Consider the following 18,152-nt stretch of genomic DNA (forward strand, 5'->3'; position numbering starts at 1 on the left):
TCGTTGTGATCAATTTGGCATTTCGGAGTTGTGATGCGTCCTCGATTTTGTTAAAGGGATTAATAGTTTTCCAGATTAGTTTATGGGAACAAACTAATAATCAGTGTCTAAATAAAAAGTATTGTCATATAAATTTTTTTTTTAGTTTTTAGCACCGCTTTTGTGTTTTTAAGTGAATTTTAGCACCGCTTTTGTGTTTTAAAAGTGAATTTTAACACCGCTTTTGGTAATTTTTAATGACGAAATCTGAAAATTTTATTTACCATTTTCAGGGGGCCCTAGCCATAAGTGATTCTCCTTGAAATGTATGTGTTTAGTTATACTATTTTGGCTAGTGCCCCATTATATGCCGACTCTAGATTTCAAGGTTGACAAAACTGGCAAAAAAGGTCGGCCTATTTTCGGACCAATACGGTATATAATTTTGGTTTAAGCCACTGTCAAATGTGATTTATTTAGGCGACATCGAGCTGAGACTTGGTGGGATGACGCCACTGCCTCCAGCCAAACCAGTTTTCACAAAGCAGCTAAATCACAACACATTTTATATATTATCAGCTGATTCCTCTGGAATCACCTTCATAGCTGTCACCATCGCCAGTCTCATCTTCAGCTAAATCCTTGTGTTGTGACACAAATCTTCAATGGTTTGTGGTTCACATGGTAGAACCGCATCATCAACTGAGACATAATCTTCTAAAGTGCATTAAAAATTTAGATGCTCTTGAAGAGTTTTCCAATTTGCACTGCATGTAGAAGCACATGCAATTGGTAGAGCCAAGATTATATGGTTTTATTTTAAACCTGATTTCATCATTTAAAAACACACATTTCGTCGTTATTTCGTCTTTTAAAAAAAATATGGGTTTTTTAAGCTATTCATTGTACTTACACAATATATTTCACGATTGTGACATAAAAAATAGCAGTTGGGCCGTATTGTGTTGTTTATAATCACATGTAATCATCATTTTAATGTTCTGGTTAAACTTTTTATCTTAAAAAGTACCATACCATATATTTTGGTGCCAAAACAAAAATAATTGGGGAAAAAATGGTATAACTCACAATAAAAGCTTATAAAACGCCATTATTTAACACGCAGCATATATTTTGTGTAGGTTTATAATAATTGTACTAATGTTCGTATAAGAAGAGGAAAAAAAATCGGACATTCTGCTTAAAAATACGGCAGCAGTAGCTTGTGCAACGTAAGTGGGAGCGCGGGAATCTCGTCTAGACAGGCTGGCGGCAGCACAGGCGGCGGATGCATGACGTCATACGGCTAACCTCTCCTTCCCTTTTCCAGATTTCAAGGTTCATCCCTCCCAGGCATACAAACCATCGTGTCTCTCTCCCCCTTCACCATCAACGTCCTTTGGAATGTGAAACTGTCAACATCCTTCTTCCCCTTCTCCAAACTGCTTGCGACGGAAGTCAGGTTTGTATAGTCCATTTCTGGTAAAATGAAAAAATTTTAAGGGCCCCCGCGACAGCCATTTACCGTTAATTGTTTTGATACAATTTGTTAGTTACACAACATTATTTCTGCTGGAAAATCACTGAAACTTCTAAATTTCTTTAATGGAAAAATTTAGCAGGGCTGTAAAAGTATTCATTTTTACCGCAAATGAACTATACTCGCCCTTCCTGCCGGACAACATTCTCGGCGCGTGACGCATGGCAACTACAGTCGTGTGCCGCGCACAGCCACGAAAAACCTACGTGATTTCCAAACTACACTAGATATCCGACTGGAGTCTGTTTACGAAAAGCATTTAAGAATTTGTTAATGCCCAACTGGTTCTTTTGATATCGGATCAAGAGGATTTAGAGGAGATAAAATGGCTAAAAGGCATGTTTTCGAAGTTTTAGGTGTAAAAAACCCGTTACAAATTTCTTGAAAGTATCAGACGGAAATGCATTACACCTAGGGATGGGGCGAATCCTGATTTCCTCGAATCCGAATCCTAACTCAAATCCTCGACTGGAATTGCCGAATCTCGAACCCAAACCCGAATCTTTTAACAGATGATGTCCACATATCTAATGTAAGTGAGATGTATTCTGCTTGCACTAAAAGTCCCTAGACTTTATCACATGTAGTTTGGTACATTTCTGGTATAAGTGTATATAAAGACAAAAAGTTTTTCTTGAGAAATTTCAGTTTTAGTACAGATTAGCAGTTAAGGATTTTTTCTATAAATAAGCTAGAGGTCTGCGAGCCTATGAATTTTACTTCGAGCCGAGCTCGAGCTTTTGTGGTACAGTTACACTTTTGGGAAATTATTTTTATCTTAAACTTAGTATAATGTTTGAATAAAGTATTAAAATGAAGTGGGCTTATTAATTTTGGGTAACTATTTACAGAGAGTGTTTACATTTTGCACTGCTAGAAAAAAAATAACATTTTTTTTTCCATTGAATCTTACCTGTTTCCATTGGTTCATTAGTAACTGATATCATCCAACTAACATAACCAAGTACAGTGAAACCTCTATTTAACAAATCTCAAGGGACCAAAATTTGTTGTGTTTGTTGTAAAGGGGTTTGTTAAATGGAGGTTTCGCACAATATATTTCTAGTCATCATAAAGCTTCACATAAATGGCTAGAACTGTCTTTCTGACTGTTTAATATGATATGAGGAATTAAACATGAAAAAGTACATAGAATACACTTGTTTAATGGCCAACCATTTGATGCTTGGAAATTATCAATTCCCATCCCCAGTGCTTCCTGGCATGCCTTTGTTGATGTTTGATGCCCTAGCCTCCATTAACCAGTCAAAAAGTATCTTGTCCAAATCATCACTTTTACATACTTTCATACGTTTTCGATTTATCCCTACCAGAGAAGCGTTGTTATCGATCTGTTCCCGGTTGGATAATATGGTCGAAAGTGTAGACGCCGGGATGTCGAAACATTTAGCTATATCAATTTTTTTTCCACCTTCATCAACTGCATTTAAAATTTCTAATTTTATTTTGACGTCAATCTGTCGCCGCTTTTTAGGATTAGAATTCATTTTACAGTAGTAACGTGTTGATTTCCGTAACTACGTGTGGAAATAAATAAACAACAGTGAAAACTGAAAAAATGGAAATTGTACTACACCATAGTTAAAAATATTTGCGTGTGTGCATCTTCAACCATAGAAACGCAAAATATACTAGCTGTTCGTCTTGCCAGAGAGATGGTACGAAAGGTGTCCGCCACTAGCGCTAAATGTACCCGCCATTTTGAACAAAGTGTGGTATGTATACACGACGTGTGTTATCCATGATGCTTTGTTTATTTTTTGTCTTCCGCGATGGTGCTTATTATTTTAAGGTTATACGCACGTATTTTTAAGCAGTGATTGCAAAAAAATTAGTGGATGTCTTGTAGGAGATGTTTATTTTTGCGTGTTTTTCAAAAGCGGCAGTTCGTTCTAAAGGGAATTTCACTATTTCGGAACAAATAAAATTAGGTATTTAGAGGTTAAAACAGCATTGATCTTATGGCGGTTCGGCGGGACCAAAATTTTATTTCGTTGCATGGGGTTTTTCGTTAAATAGAATATTCGTTAATGGAGGTTTTACTGTATATGTTTGTGTAAATGTAACATATCTTTGGAAAAATTTCATCCTTATCAATTTTTATGGAGTCCTTACTGAGCTTCAACAAACTTAGCACCAAAAATCATGTTGTTTGAAAAGTACATTCACATTGTTTCAACATTTCCACTTTTCAGCACAATAATTCTGAGAGAGATTGTCACAGAGTATTAAATTCTGTTCTTTAATCTATCATGCAGAACAATAATTTGTTCTGCACGTTCAGGAGTTAAATTAGCTCTACGATTGGAGATAGTGTTTCCAGCAAAAGAGAAGCGTCTCTCGCTGGCAATCTGCTTGGCTGGAATGCTTTAGTAAAATTGCTTAACCTCAAAATTAGTGTCATAAATATCTGTAACTGGTCATTAAAGTTTAATCAATTGAAAGTAATAAAAATAAAAGCATTTTACTTTATTCAATTTACAATTTAAACTTGCAAAAAAAACATACACACAATAAACCTACATGGAAATTAAAGTCTTTTTCAATAGGTATCCTGAAGTCTGAAATATGTTTACTCATGTCATTAAATGTAGAGCTGTATTGAAGAAGCCGATTTTGCTAATATTTAGTTGAATCGGCATTTCTGCTGACTTCCGATACAGTACACTCGTTAATTATTGGCCGATATTACTGAAAAACGAAAGAGACTGCCATAACCTAAAAATCCACAAGTACCATTTTCACTTTTCGTAGTAGTACTGCATTCTTTCAGATTGCATTATTTCTTAGCAACATGTGCCAACCGTACATATCAAAGTTTAACATCCTTTTTTTTTTCAACAATGTTCTTTAATTTAATATGTCATAAATAAATAATACATTACTATCACGGTAAATATACATCTCAGTTGTTACGGTAACTATAGTGCAAATATGGTAGCTATCATGCTTCTGTAGTAATTATGGTATTCTACAAAGAATCTTTAGTTCTTTTTATGGTAATTATCTTAAAATAACTATTGGGTTTGTACTGTAGTTATGGTGCATCATCCATATTTCTTCGTATGTTGTTCATTTGTCTTTTCTTCATATTTACGTGTGCCATTATTTGAGACGGGAAGTTTCAGAAAAAAATTTTAGCGGACATTATATCACACATTTAATGGCGTAAATGATGAGACCTCGGGCAATTTAAACGCTTTATACGGAAAAACATACTATGGGGGACCTCGTAAGCGAGTTTTACTGTATTTTTTTTCCCGTAAATAGTAAAAAACCGAATCCTTTGACGAATCCTATATCAGACCCGCCGAACCTTCGAATCCCTAGGATTCGACGGATATTGGATTCGGTCGCCCCATCCCTAATTACACCTTTATCTTTATTTTTCCGCCATATAATGTTACGGTCACCGCTCAAATTTCACAGTTATCTGAAGGGAACGAGATGACTGCGCGCCAGTTCAGAGCCTTGCACTTAAGATGTTTTACCGCGCTAGAACTACCATTGAGCGTCGCTCTTATCATCCCGCTTCACTAACACACACGCTGACCAGACGGCGCCCTAAAGCTGATAAGAGGAAACACGTAGAAATGCAAGGCAGGAAATTCTTCCAGATTATCAACCAGGACCCGGGCAAGTCGTGACTATCAAGCTTTTCACATTAAAATATAAGAGACTTGTATTGTGTAATTTCGGTGTTATTTAGCGGTTTTTCTTAAAAATCAGTTTTTTTCGCATTTTCCATACAAATTAGCGGAAAATTTCGCGATTTCGCGATTCACCATATAATCGTGGCCCTAGCAATTGGTTCACTTTCCTCAAATGCTTCTTCAGGGAAAATATTGTTTACTTGTTGAGCACTAAAGCCTGCTTTTCTGAAGCAATTGCTAGAGACCCCGTAAAATGGTGAAGCGTAAAATTCACGAAATAACGCGAAAATTTGATACTTTAAACAAATTTTGCGACTTTCCTTTGATTTCAACATAGTCGCGAAATTCTCAGTTTTCTGCATGAAATTCACGCTTTTTCGCACAAAATGATGTCCTTATGTCGCAAGTTCTTTTTATTTACGCCATCATAAACATAGGCGTGAAATAAACACAGACTGAAAGACTAGTGTCGTGATATCTTCGTTTTGACACATTACTGAAATCCACTTTTTTATTACTCTTCAAACAGTAAATATTGCCATCGCAATTGAAAACAAAATGTAACAAATGTCAACAATCAATATGTGCGCACTACCAACATAACAAAATTGAATGCCAACAGTTTTCGTGATTTGAATAATGGTCATTTCTGCCGCAAGGCGCACTAGTGCTGATTTTTCTAACCTATTTTAATTGCATTGAGCTAAGGTGGCAGTCATTTTTGCGTGCACATATCGATGATTGTTTACAAATACCGTCTCCACATTTTGTAAGTTTTGTGATACAATTGAATTTATGGCTAAGATGCCCAAAACTTCAACAATGTTTGATGGCGAAAGAAAGATGAAATCGGATGGTTTTTATATTTTTGATCAGCGGGACAAAATTATGATGTGCAAGTTCTGCAACATGCGGGTTGATTGGACACGCAAAGACACGTGCAAAAAGCATGTGGCAAATGAGACACAAAACAAAAAAAAAGATAATTATTTTGTCAGGTAAATTCTACAGTGTCTAAACAAATCTCGATAGGCGACAGCGTGATTAAAGCAAACAAGCCTGAAAGTGCAGAAACAAGAATTTGTTTCTAATTTTGTTAATATAATATGATGCTGTAAGTTAACATTCCTTTGGGAAAAGCTGATCATCCAGCTATGAGGAAATGATTGAACACCCATATTGAAGGTTAGCCTTATTTATTTAGAAATGTTTTCCCCCTCTAATAAAAGTAAAAAAGCATATGAAGGCCTACAGTATTATCGATTAACTTACCTTTAGGGCCAACTTACCTTTACTTCAAATAAATATGCAAGTACCTCAGATTAACAAACACATAAATAGGATGGATTGCATTGTGAAATGGTGAGCACACCACAAGATTTTTTTGACTGACTGATTGATGGTTTGACTCTGCAATCCAGCAGTAATCTTGAAAAGGTTAGGTTAGGCTAAGAATTGTTTTGTGTAAATTAGCCCATTAATATTTTCAGCGATAACCTGATAAATGCTACCTATTTATATTGTAAGTTATGTATACATTTTAGGTGCAGTGGATTTGCCATCAGCCAACACACTTAGAGAAACCTATGTCCCAAAAATTGGCCAGGCAAATAAGGAAGCAGTAAGGCATGCTGTAGAAGAAAAACAGATTGTATTCTTGTGTGATGAAATGACAAAGTGGGCCGATGTAAGGCAGAGTCTGCTACTTTGTAGTGCCTATGAAAGATACTATGGTAACTGTTGTCTTGTACATTTGTGTTCCAACCAAACTTGCCTGCAGAGGAGAATTTCTATTATGTACAGTGAGATAGACTATAATTAAATTTGGATATTGAAATACCGTGTATTGTAACTTAGGATTTTTAATGGAATATCTTGAATGTTTTTACTTTGTTAAGACGTGTTTAGTCTTTGTAAAGCCTGTGTTCTTTAGTTTACAACACTTTTTTTTTTTTTTTTTCAAAATAAGACATCACTTTGATACTGTATAAAAAATACTGACATACAAAACAGGTTTTAAAACTACCAAAGTACCATGTGAAAATAAGTATTTTTTTGAGATGAGTAGTACCTAGGTATCATATGTGAAGTATTGTAATCAAAAAGTATAACAATTTTTAATCGAATGAATCATTTAACGAAGTTTTTACTTTGTTACTGTTTATGTAAAGCAGATTTGCATATACAAAATTTAACAGCTATTTATAATTGTATTTTTATCTACAATATAAAATATTCGCAAACACCGCTTTCCTCATTTATATGTACCACTATGAGGTTTTTTTTACACCACCAATAGCATAATTTTTTCACCATTTTTTGGGGTCTCTAGCAATTGCCATTGATGGTTGAGTCAAGCATTTCCCATGAAGCAGCAAGAAAATGCATGGTGTCCAGGTTGTTGATTTTATAACCACTAGTTTTGGTACTTTTCATTCTCGTTATAAGTCGTAACACAAGATGCTTACAAAAATGCTGTTTCAAAATATTATAATTGCCTGGTCCATGGGTTGTAGCCTGGGTGTTGAATTTGGTGGGAAAAATTCAATCTGGAAATTTTTAGCACCCCATCTTTGCATCCAATGCTCTCACATAGTCTTCAAAAATGCTGCTTGTCATCCATGCAGACTTGTTGTTTGTATACTTGCACAGTAATGTCTTTATGTTGTTAAAAGACCGTTGTTTTTTTGGTTTCCCAATTACCAGCAATGGTAACTATTCAGTGCCATCCATGTTGGCACCCAAAAACACTGTCACTCATTCCTTACTTTGTTCAGGGTGGCTACAGACCGGGAAAACCGGGAAAACCGGGAAAAGTCAGGGAAATTTAGTATGTCAGGGAGAACAGGGAAATGTCAGGGAATTCTGGCCAAGGTGCAGGAAATTTTTTGTTGTAAAGTATTTTTGCGATTTCTTATTTTTATACACTATTTTAATGCATTTTATTTTATTTCAACCACGTTAAAATTGTATCTACCCATTTTACTCCCACATTTTTTCCCTTAAAAAAAAACCCGCGAAAATTCAGGGTATGTGCTTGCATTTGATGCTGGCCCACCGGACCGTGCCGACATCCTCAAGCTTCTTGACTGCGCCGCAGCCGGACCGTGTCGAGCTGGAGAAGCCTAAGATGTACATCAAGTTCTGTCCCTGCCCGAACACGCCCGAATATTCACCTTCGACCAACCTCGGGATTTGTTTTATTTTTGAGCAGGAAAAATTAATTCAAATTTTAAAAGTGGTCGGTTAGGTTAGCTACATTAAAACACTTTAAAACACTATGGACGGTTAGTTAGGTTAGTATAGCTACATTAAAATAAACAGAGAAATATAAATATATATAAAAATAAACCCGAGGTCGGCCGAAGGTGAATATTCGGGCGTGTTCGGGCAGGGACAGAACTTGATGTACGTTTTAGTTTTCCCGTCGAGCTGCGACCAGCGAGTGCCGAGCACGTCATCAACGTAATGGCGGACGGACAGTTCGATTCTTCGAAAACAATTGTCTTAGCCATGCACGCGTGTGCCTTGCGTGCGTGCATGTTGACTAGTTGGATGTAGTTTTCCGTGAATAACATCGTGGAATTTTTGTCTGAAGTGTGAACATAAACAACTGGTTTTATTTATTTATTAGCTGTTTTGAAGTGCCATCATGCAAGTTTGCCATTCAACATGCCTTTGCGAGTGATAACTGCGATTTCTCATCATCAAGAGTGCTTCTGTGTTATGAACGTCGACCATAGTAATGCATTAATGTTAATTCAGTAGAAGACTATTTTAAACACGTAAAATCTAATATAAGTTTTAAAAAACGTCAGGCATTTAAGTTATGGTTTAATATTTTTAATTTTTCAAACTTAACCACCACTTAGTTGCCATGTCGAAATTCATGGCTTTTAGATCCAGACTTCAAGAACTGGCTAAGAGAATCGCCCGGGGATCAATACTCTGCCATGTGTACTTTTTGCCATACAAAATTCAGTCTTAAGTAACATGGGTAAACGAGCCGTAAGAAGTCATATCACCAGCAAGAAACACCAACTTTTGTTGAGTAATGTTTTCTTTTAATTTAAAGTGCAATATAATAAATGAGGTTGGTAATTTACTGTTTAGATACAATTTGCATTGAAAGAATTTCTAGGGGAAATGTTTAAGTTACGTCACAACAAAGTATTTTAACAGTTGGAAATTTCGGGGAATTTTTCGGCAGAGTATCTGTAGCCACCCTGTTGTTTGCCTCCATGGCATTTTTCACCTTTTAAAACAAAGCTTTTGTCCGGAAGCATGTTCAAAAAACAGACCGTATTCATTGACGTTGAATACATTTTTTGGTTCTAAGTCCCTTGTAATGGCAGGCAACTTTGTGTTTATCCAACTCTGGACAGGACAGTATCATTTACATCTCTATAGACAATTTCTACTCTGTTCTCAAATCTGTCAAGCCAGCCATTCGAAATATGAAATTCAACACCTAGGTTATGCATAGCTGCTAACCATTACGTATTGTCCGTAATTATTACGGTGTAGTGACATACATATTACTGAATCACGGGTTGGTAAGAAAGTATTACAGATTTTTTTACAAAAACCATTAAAAGCCGTTTACGTGATATTTGTTTACTATAGAACGATATCGCTGACGCTGTGAGTACGATAGCTATTGCTGTCGATATCTCGCAATAGTAGCGCTGTTGGGGCGATTTTATTAAGCAGTCTCGGCCTCCTTTTCGTGTTAACTGTAATCATGGCCGTTATGTTTGGATTGCGTGGGCGACGCGTCACTTATTTTACCGTTTCAGAGTGGCATTGAAAATACGATGAAGCGTGCTGCTGTGCGGAGTGAAAGTACTAGCAAAAGAACACCTGTATTACAAAAATACCGGGACATTTATGCAAGTGAATGGCAGTGTTTTTCACGTTCATCTGTGTCTGAGAATCATGTATTCTGCAATGTCTGTAATAGTGATTTTTCGGTTGCCCACGGAGGTAGAGACGACTGCTGAAGACATTTTGAATGCAAGAAACACCGAGATTATGCGAAAGTGAAATCAGACAATAAATCAATTTCGTCTTTTTTTGTAAACAGTGGCGATACGGATGTTACGAATGCAGAGTTGTTGTTCACTTCATTTCTAATTGAGCATAATATCCCATTATCGTTCTCCGACCACGCAGGTAATTTATTTAGGGCTATGTTTCCTGATTCAAAGATTGCGCATAAATATGGTTGTGCTAGAACCAAGACGAATGCATTGGTTCAGCACATGGCAAGTGAATCAAAAAGAGAAATAGTTTCTATTTTGCAGCAGGTGCCATTCTCGTTGGCAACTGATGGAAGTACTGATTCCAATTCTGTGAAGCTGTACCCTTTGGTTGTTTCGTTTTTCAATCCAGCTCGAGGTCAGGTATCTGTTGTACTTTTGTCGGTTTTGGAAACTAGTGACAACACCGGGTTTGGAATTTTTTCAGTTATCAATAAAGAGCTCTCTTCTCTCAGAATTCCATGGGAAAACTGCATTGCATTTTCTTCAGATAATGCAAACACAATGACAGGTGAAACAAAAGGAGTAATATCCTTTGTAAAAGAACACCACCCTGCAGTTGTAATGCAGTGCTGTTCATGCCATTTAGTACATTTGGCAGCTCAGAAGGCATCCTCACATCTGTTAGTAAATGTTGAAAACTTCTTAGTGCAACTATTTTATTACTTAGAAAAAAGCTCTAAGAGGAAGAATACTTTGAAGGTGTACCAGGAAATTTGTGGGATGAAAAGTCACAAAATTTTGAAGTATGTAAGTACACGTTGACTTTCTTTGCTTGATTGTATTACTCGGGTTGTAGTGCAGTGGGAAGCCTTACAAATGTTGTTCTGTCATGGTCCTCTTCTGAAAGTGGATTCAACAAATAAACAGCATTCAATGTTGAGGTTATTAATGCAGGATCCTGTCACAAAGCTGTACTGTTATTGTTTGGAGTCCGTTCTCCCAGTTTTTAATTCTGTTAATGTGTATTTACAGCAGGAAGCCCCTGTCATACACATCTTGAGAAGAAAGTTTGTTGGTCTTCTGACAGACTTACTTATGAGGTTTATCAAACCATCTGCTCTGAAACTTGGAGCCACTTCAATCATAGAGGTTGAATTTCAGAAGGTTAAAAATCAAAAGTCTGATACGGAGCTGGTGATTGGTGCGAAAACTAGGGCATACTTACAGGAAAAGTCTGTAAAAGATATAGATGTTAGAAATTTCTATTCTTCTGTGAGGGAGTTTTATGTTGCAGCTTGTATTTACATTTTGAAAAAGTTTCCTGTTACTGACGTATTCTTAAAACATGCAGAGGTAGCTGACATTTCTGTTAGGCAAGATGTTTATTTACTTCTGTAGAGTATTTCGTCCATAGATTTCCAAAACTTATAGAAGAAAGTCAGCTTGACAGGCTCGAAGAAGAGTCTGCAGCCTATCAATTCGAAAATTTCACAGACGAAATTGTAAATTGTTCAAGGTCTGATGAAAGTTGGTGGAAAATAGGTAAGTCAGTTGAAAAATGAAAGTGGTCAAATTAAATACAGTGCCCTAAGTAAAGTAATGTTTGCATTATTGAGTGTCCCTCATAGCAATGCCTCCACAGAGTGAATTTTTAGTTCTGTGCGAAAATAATCATACTGAATTTAGGCCGTCATTGTCAACAGAGTCTCTTTCTGCACTTTTAATTCAAAAAGTAAAGACTGCATCAGATGGGGAAGTGTGCTTCAAAAACATTTTTCCCAAAAACAGTTGCAGGCTGCAAAACATGCAACGAAACAACATCTGACTTCAAGAGATTAATGTTAGTGTAAAGTGTATGACAATTACAACATCGACGTTTTATGTGGAGTGCATTTCTTCATTTCAAAATGCTGTTATCAGTGGGCCTATGCTGAAAAATGTAGTTTGATGTATGTTCTGTAGTGTTATTATTAACAAGGGTGTTGGGGATGGGGTGACTAACCCCCCCCCCCCCCCCCCCCCCTGGCAACTCGCCACACCGAATCCTGGATATGCCTCCGAGTGATTACTGATGACTGGCATGAAAGGTTGGCAGCTATGGTTATGTGCTATTTGTACAGCTTTCTGTCTTGAAATGGGGCCGTTCGTTGGAATTCCAAGTGCTCACTGTTTTCTAAACCATGCCAAGAGTAAAATTTCCATTTCGTATTTACCAATTTTAATTTTTTTTACACTTTGACGAAACATTAGTAGCCAAAAGTTGGTCTTGCTTCATCATGATTCCGTTCAAAGTAGACCGGCGGCATCCCGAGTTTTTGGCCATACTCGCTCTTGGTATCAAACGATTCGCATCAACTTCTGTTTTTATTTTCAGTTTTTCTTCAAACAACAATGTCTTGCGTTTAATGGTTCCTCCACTACTTGTAGATGCCATTATGCACTATTTGCCACAACACTAAATATTTATTATGCTTGATAACCTTAAAATCACACCTTAAAATATCGCAAAATTAAAAAAGAGTAATGGCTGGTAGTAAATATTACTTGCGTATTTGTCACATGTTATAACTGGGATAGGAAAAAAGACGTGTAAATGGAATAGCCTCTCAGTCTACACGCATGCAAGCAGATGATTGGTTGTAAATAAAACTGGTGTAACTGCATGTGGCGTGTGGCACAGGTTTCGACGGTCATGCTCGTTTCTCATTCGTCAGATGTTCTGCCTTGAATGGGGGAAATGGCGTGCAGATGGAATCAATGCAATCAGATGATCGGTCGAAAAATACACTTGTAACTGCGTGTGGCATCTGCAAAGGCTTCGATGGTCTTGTGCAAGTTCAAATTATGTCGTTATCATTCGGAAATAAGCTAAATTTTGAAAATTAAAAATAAATACAGTTTGAACGTTTAAAGATAAAAATTATTATTATTATTTTTTACAAACTGTGAACATTATATGCGGTAAGTATCTATTAATGCAAACATCATGAATGAGAAAAATTAATATAGGGATACATGGAAGTGATCAAGGGAATAATTTTGTGCTGGAACGTCTTAAACAAGTTTTACTGTGTGTAGTGATAGACATTCATATGTATTTATTGCATAGGTATTACTTATTCATTAGAATGTGTCATAGATGCTTGCAAAAAAAGTCTTACACTAACATTTACTTAAAGAATCCATTAATTTCTTCTGTGTTTCTGATTTTACATTTTGTATATGTTTTTCCAGATCATACATTTTATCAAATACCGTCAAGTACTCAAAAAAAACTTGTGGACCGTCTCCAGTGCATTTAAACCGGGTTGCTTCTTTGGAATGTTCTCTACTTCTGAATTCAAAATCTGTGATCGGTCGGCTTCATCTTCTTGTCATTTCTGTCAGCACACGTGCTCTCACAATTCTGAACGATATTGTCATCAGTGTATTCTCCGGCGGTAACCACACGTTGTGGTCAATCTGTATAAAGTCTTCAAAGGTTGGCGTTAACATATTACTAGGGATGGGCAGGTCGAATCCTCGAATTCCACCGAATCTCTAGTATTCGAAAGATTCTAAATTCGAGGGAAAAGATTCGGGATTCGAGGAAAAATATTGATGTAAATGAAGTACTTTAAAAACTTAAATGCTTACAATTTACTTGGCCTGTTTACGTTTTCCTTGGAACACATCCTATTGAGGTACAGTCGAACCCCGTTAACACTTTTACCGAAACCCTAGGCCTCACACCACTAACCGAAACCCCCGGTCTGTCAGACCTCAATATAATATAACCCATGATTCCATTAGGTTTTAATGGTAATTACCCTATATAGTATGAAAAATTGTGTTAATTGAAAGAATAAAACCAATTGAGCCAAAAACTACATTTATTTAGTATGAAAAAAATCATTATAAGATCAAAATATTATGTTTTAGAATGTTCAATGAATTTTTAAATGTTTTTCAAATGTTCAAAGAAAATAAAAACATCACCTGATTAGGAGATGACTTCCTTTGCACATTCCAAGCAAAGTTTTCTACTGCACTCCAGACAGATAGCCTTTGAACAAAGTATGCACTTGTAGGCCGTTTTCCTTTTCTTTGCACTTGGGCACGTACTGCAGGTTTTCCTCTTCTCCATTTTGTCACTCGGTCCAGCGTCAGCTTCGTCTCCTTCTCCCTTGCCTCTGCGTTCTTCGGCTGGCATTTCATTTACAAGCACTCTTCTGATGTCTTCTTTCAGGGTTCGTTGAAGGCTTGGAAAAGGGAACTTTTTTTGAAGATGGGGTTTGATGAGCTCAAAACTTAACTGTTTTATGAACTTGAATCGTGCCAGAAGAGAAGAGTTCTTGTAGCTCATGTACAGGATGAACGAATTCACGGAACCAATATTCAGCATTCTGTAGAACATTGCTACTGGCCATCTTCTTGTTCGCCGGCTCGAAGAATAGATAGCACACTTCATGTCCATGATGTCAACTTCACATTTAGTTGCAATATAATGCGCTATTATCTCAGGCTTGCGTTTATTCTCGTTTGTTTCAGTTGAATGATGCATCGATGAAATGAGGATAACAGCTCGGTTTTTCTTTGGCACATAGCTCAGTAAAGTAATTCTGTCTCTAAATCCATACAATGATTAGCCAACTGGACGTACAGGATCTTGTAGAAATACTTCTGGGATAGCCTTCTTGTCTTTTCGTACTGTGCCGACGTAAGTGAGTTTTCTTTTCAGTAACTCATCTACAACTTCGAGTGAGCTAAACCAATTATCTGTAGTAACGTTTTTGTTACTGTTTACGATCGGTTTACAAAGTCTTACTACAGATTGAGTTGATATGGCAAGGGTTTTTTCTGTCTCACTCAGTCCCACGGAATCAGAACTCTTTCCTGTGTAGATGTAAGCATTTAGAAGATAGGAGGTTTTAGCATCACATAGACATATGACTTTGATTCCATATTTCTTAGTTTTTTTTGGCATAAACACCTTAAACCCGCACCGCCCTCGAAAACGTACGAGCATCTCATCAATCGTTACCTCAGAAGATACTGAGTACGATCTTTTGCAGTTTTCAATGAAATTTCCAAATATTTCAGATATAGGAGCAGCTTTGTCTGTTACTCTTCTTTGATTATGTGTTCTAAAATCATCTAAGCGTAGACACATTAGAAGTATCTCGAATCGTTTGATGGACATAGTCGCTGAATAAATCTGTCTACTGTAAGGATCTTTTGTAAATACAGAAGTTATTTTCTCTTCATTTGAAGATAAAACTGATGATTAGAGCATTGAGCTCCTCAATGTCTGTATCTCTATAGTTGTTTTTTTTAGTCGTAACTGACAAACCAGCTCTTACGGCTTCAAGTTTTATGTTGGTGTTTGCCAGGATCATGTTCATAATTACGCCATCAAACAATAGCTGCCATACCTCTTTTTTGCTTGGTTGGTTTCCGAGTGTTCTACCTCGTGCTTGTAATCCAGGTAAGCCCCTAATAATGTTCCTAGCAGGTGTTCTCACGTTTCGGGGTGGTGGCTTGTTGGTCCATGCGTTTGGCACTACTTGCTCAGTCTTCTTAGTTCTTTCAATGAAAAAGACTTCTCTTACAGCTTGATTAGCTTGATCCACTATTGGTTCGTTCGAAGCATCCTCTTCTAACATAATTTCATCTTCTTCCTCAGAACTGTCATCTATAACTTGTCCTTCGCGCCCTGGTAAAATGAAGTCGGGATCTTCGTCGGAGTCGTCCACTTCACTTACACTGCTTGTTTCATCGTCAGGGACGTCATTATGCAACAAATCTCGGATAATATCACCAAACCATGGATCACTAAGGTCTAAACGTCTTCAGGGTCAGTTTTGATTACTACCACTCTGATCCTCATCCATAGTACAAAAAAATATCTTACACACAGATTCAGCCTAAAAATGTTATACACACTACTTTAAATCCTACAACGTAACTAAAAACTAAAAAAAGAAATCAGTTCAAACATAAACAGAAACCCTCGGTCTGTGTGACCGCGCGTCACCACTGCACTTGCAGAAACCGTCGGTCAGGGAGACCGGTTTGTTTACGATTAGGGCTCAGTCAAGGTTAAGTGCCGCACTCAAACTGAACAAAGGATGTGTCAGCAGTAGGAGGGGAGGGTGGGGGGAAGGTACTAGGGAGGTGGACCCGAGACGTCCCACTAGTGTTGCCAACATTAAGATGTACAATTTCCTAGCGGTCTGTGAGACCTGGGTTTCGGTAAAAGTGTTAATACGTGATGGTCGGAACCGAGATAATCACGGATTACCGAATTTCACGGACTACCGAATTTCACAGACTAGCGATTAAAAGCCCGGAAGGTCTTGTCAAGCTTAGACACCGGCGTGCAGCTGGGTTAAGGCCAAGGTCATGTGACGTAACACCTCCCTAGGCTTACTGCGCCTTGTCAGCAGATGGATAAAAAATAGTAAACTCCCCATTATTCGTGTTACGTAATTAGGACCCGCCAATGCCCGGATAATTGAAATCCTATGAAAAAAATAATCCCGGATAATCTGTTCACGGTAAGCCAGGCGCCTGACCTGCGTTGGCGGGTGGAAACAAACAAAGGGAGAGGGGAAGCAGAAGTCAGGACATCCCCCTCAAGTTTAAAGAGTGACAAATGTGACACAAAGGGTCGGCGTTGCAGAGTTTGGTGGCCCACACGATGGCTTGCAGTGTTTGCCGGCCGCCGGCGGCCCGCGTGATGTTAATTTTAAGCTCTGACAATTTTTACTTCTCTTTTTTTTCTGCTCTTTTAAATCGTCCCGGATTATCCGATTCCCGAATTAGCGCATCACGGATTAACGAGGTTCTACTGTATTGTACTTTTAATTCGTTATTATATTTAAAAAATTATGAAGCATGTACTGATTTGGGAAACTTAGGTACTTTATATTCATGAACATGGATGCATTGTCGCTACATTGGCATTAAATAAGGCAGAAATCACAGATGTATTCTCAGATAATGCTAAAAAAATAAAATAAACCACATTTAGAATCTAAGACTAGTAATATGTTTTTTTAGTAACTTTACAGAGAAATATGTTACTTAGTAATACAACATAAATGCCGACTTTCATCACAAGTTACGGTCACACATGTAGTAATAACAATGAAATAATGAATGACAAAAATTAATACATTATACAATTATTATTTTAATCGTGATTCAATTTTAAATATTCTGATACACGTTCTATTTATGAATTTTTTTAGGACCAAGTTTGGTTTGTGTAGACTACCAACGTTAAAATATGTATTATCTGAGAATTCCATGATGGCCAACCGATAAATTTGTTAGCCAATCATTTTGAGCAACACAAAAAATAACTAATATTAATATAAAGAATTTTAATGGGTAAACTAGATAAAACACCCCGTCACTTTTAACTTCGGGCATATTAATCACTATGCTTTAGTGAGGCTTAATTTTAAAAGACGCACAACAATATTTCTTATGGCCTAAAAGCATTGAAGCCAAGATGGCGCCTTTCAGTTTCCATTAAATATTTCAAGAAAGTGTTTATCTTCATTTGGGACTTAAAAAAATGTCAAGTTGGTAACTACAAAATATTGTTCCGTCGGATGTTGAATTTCGTTTTCCGATTTTCGTGGGTACATGAATCACTGTACTCACAGGTAATGCCTGAATGACTTAAATCCACCAAGTCGGATTCTACAGCAATTGATGAAGTGACCAGATTCTTACGTGATCCTACAGTTAAGAGGCCTATACAGACAGGGCGCAACTCCGCCAGCGGGTTCTGCGCTTACGGCATCGTGCAAGGTGGGCGGGACAAAGCTGGAAGGAGGAGACGTGGATTGGTTATCTTGGCGGCGCGTCACTTCGACTGGGAGGCGGAGTGGGGGAAACACTTTCCACCCCGCCGTCATTCCAGCTTACAGTGTCTTTTAGGAAAGATCGCGGTGTTCCGTACCCGCTATCGCTCTGTCC

At 37.3% G+C, this 18,152-nt stretch overlaps 1 protein-coding gene across 5 annotated transcripts in view; it reads left to right on the forward strand.

Annotated features, from left to right (window-relative positions):
- LOC134528023 (ras GTPase-activating protein-binding protein 2) overlaps positions 1–18,152 on the forward strand; it is a 140,446-nt gene that overhangs the window by 108,152 nt on the left and 14,142 nt on the right. The gene's annotated exons all lie outside the window — the stretch shown is intronic.

This window comes from Bacillus rossius, chromosome 1, assembly GCF_032445375.1.
Source record: "Bacillus rossius redtenbacheri isolate Brsri chromosome 1, Brsri_v3, whole genome shotgun sequence".
Classification (NCBI taxonomy): domain Eukaryota; kingdom Metazoa; phylum Arthropoda; class Insecta; order Phasmatodea; family Bacillidae; genus Bacillus; species Bacillus rossius.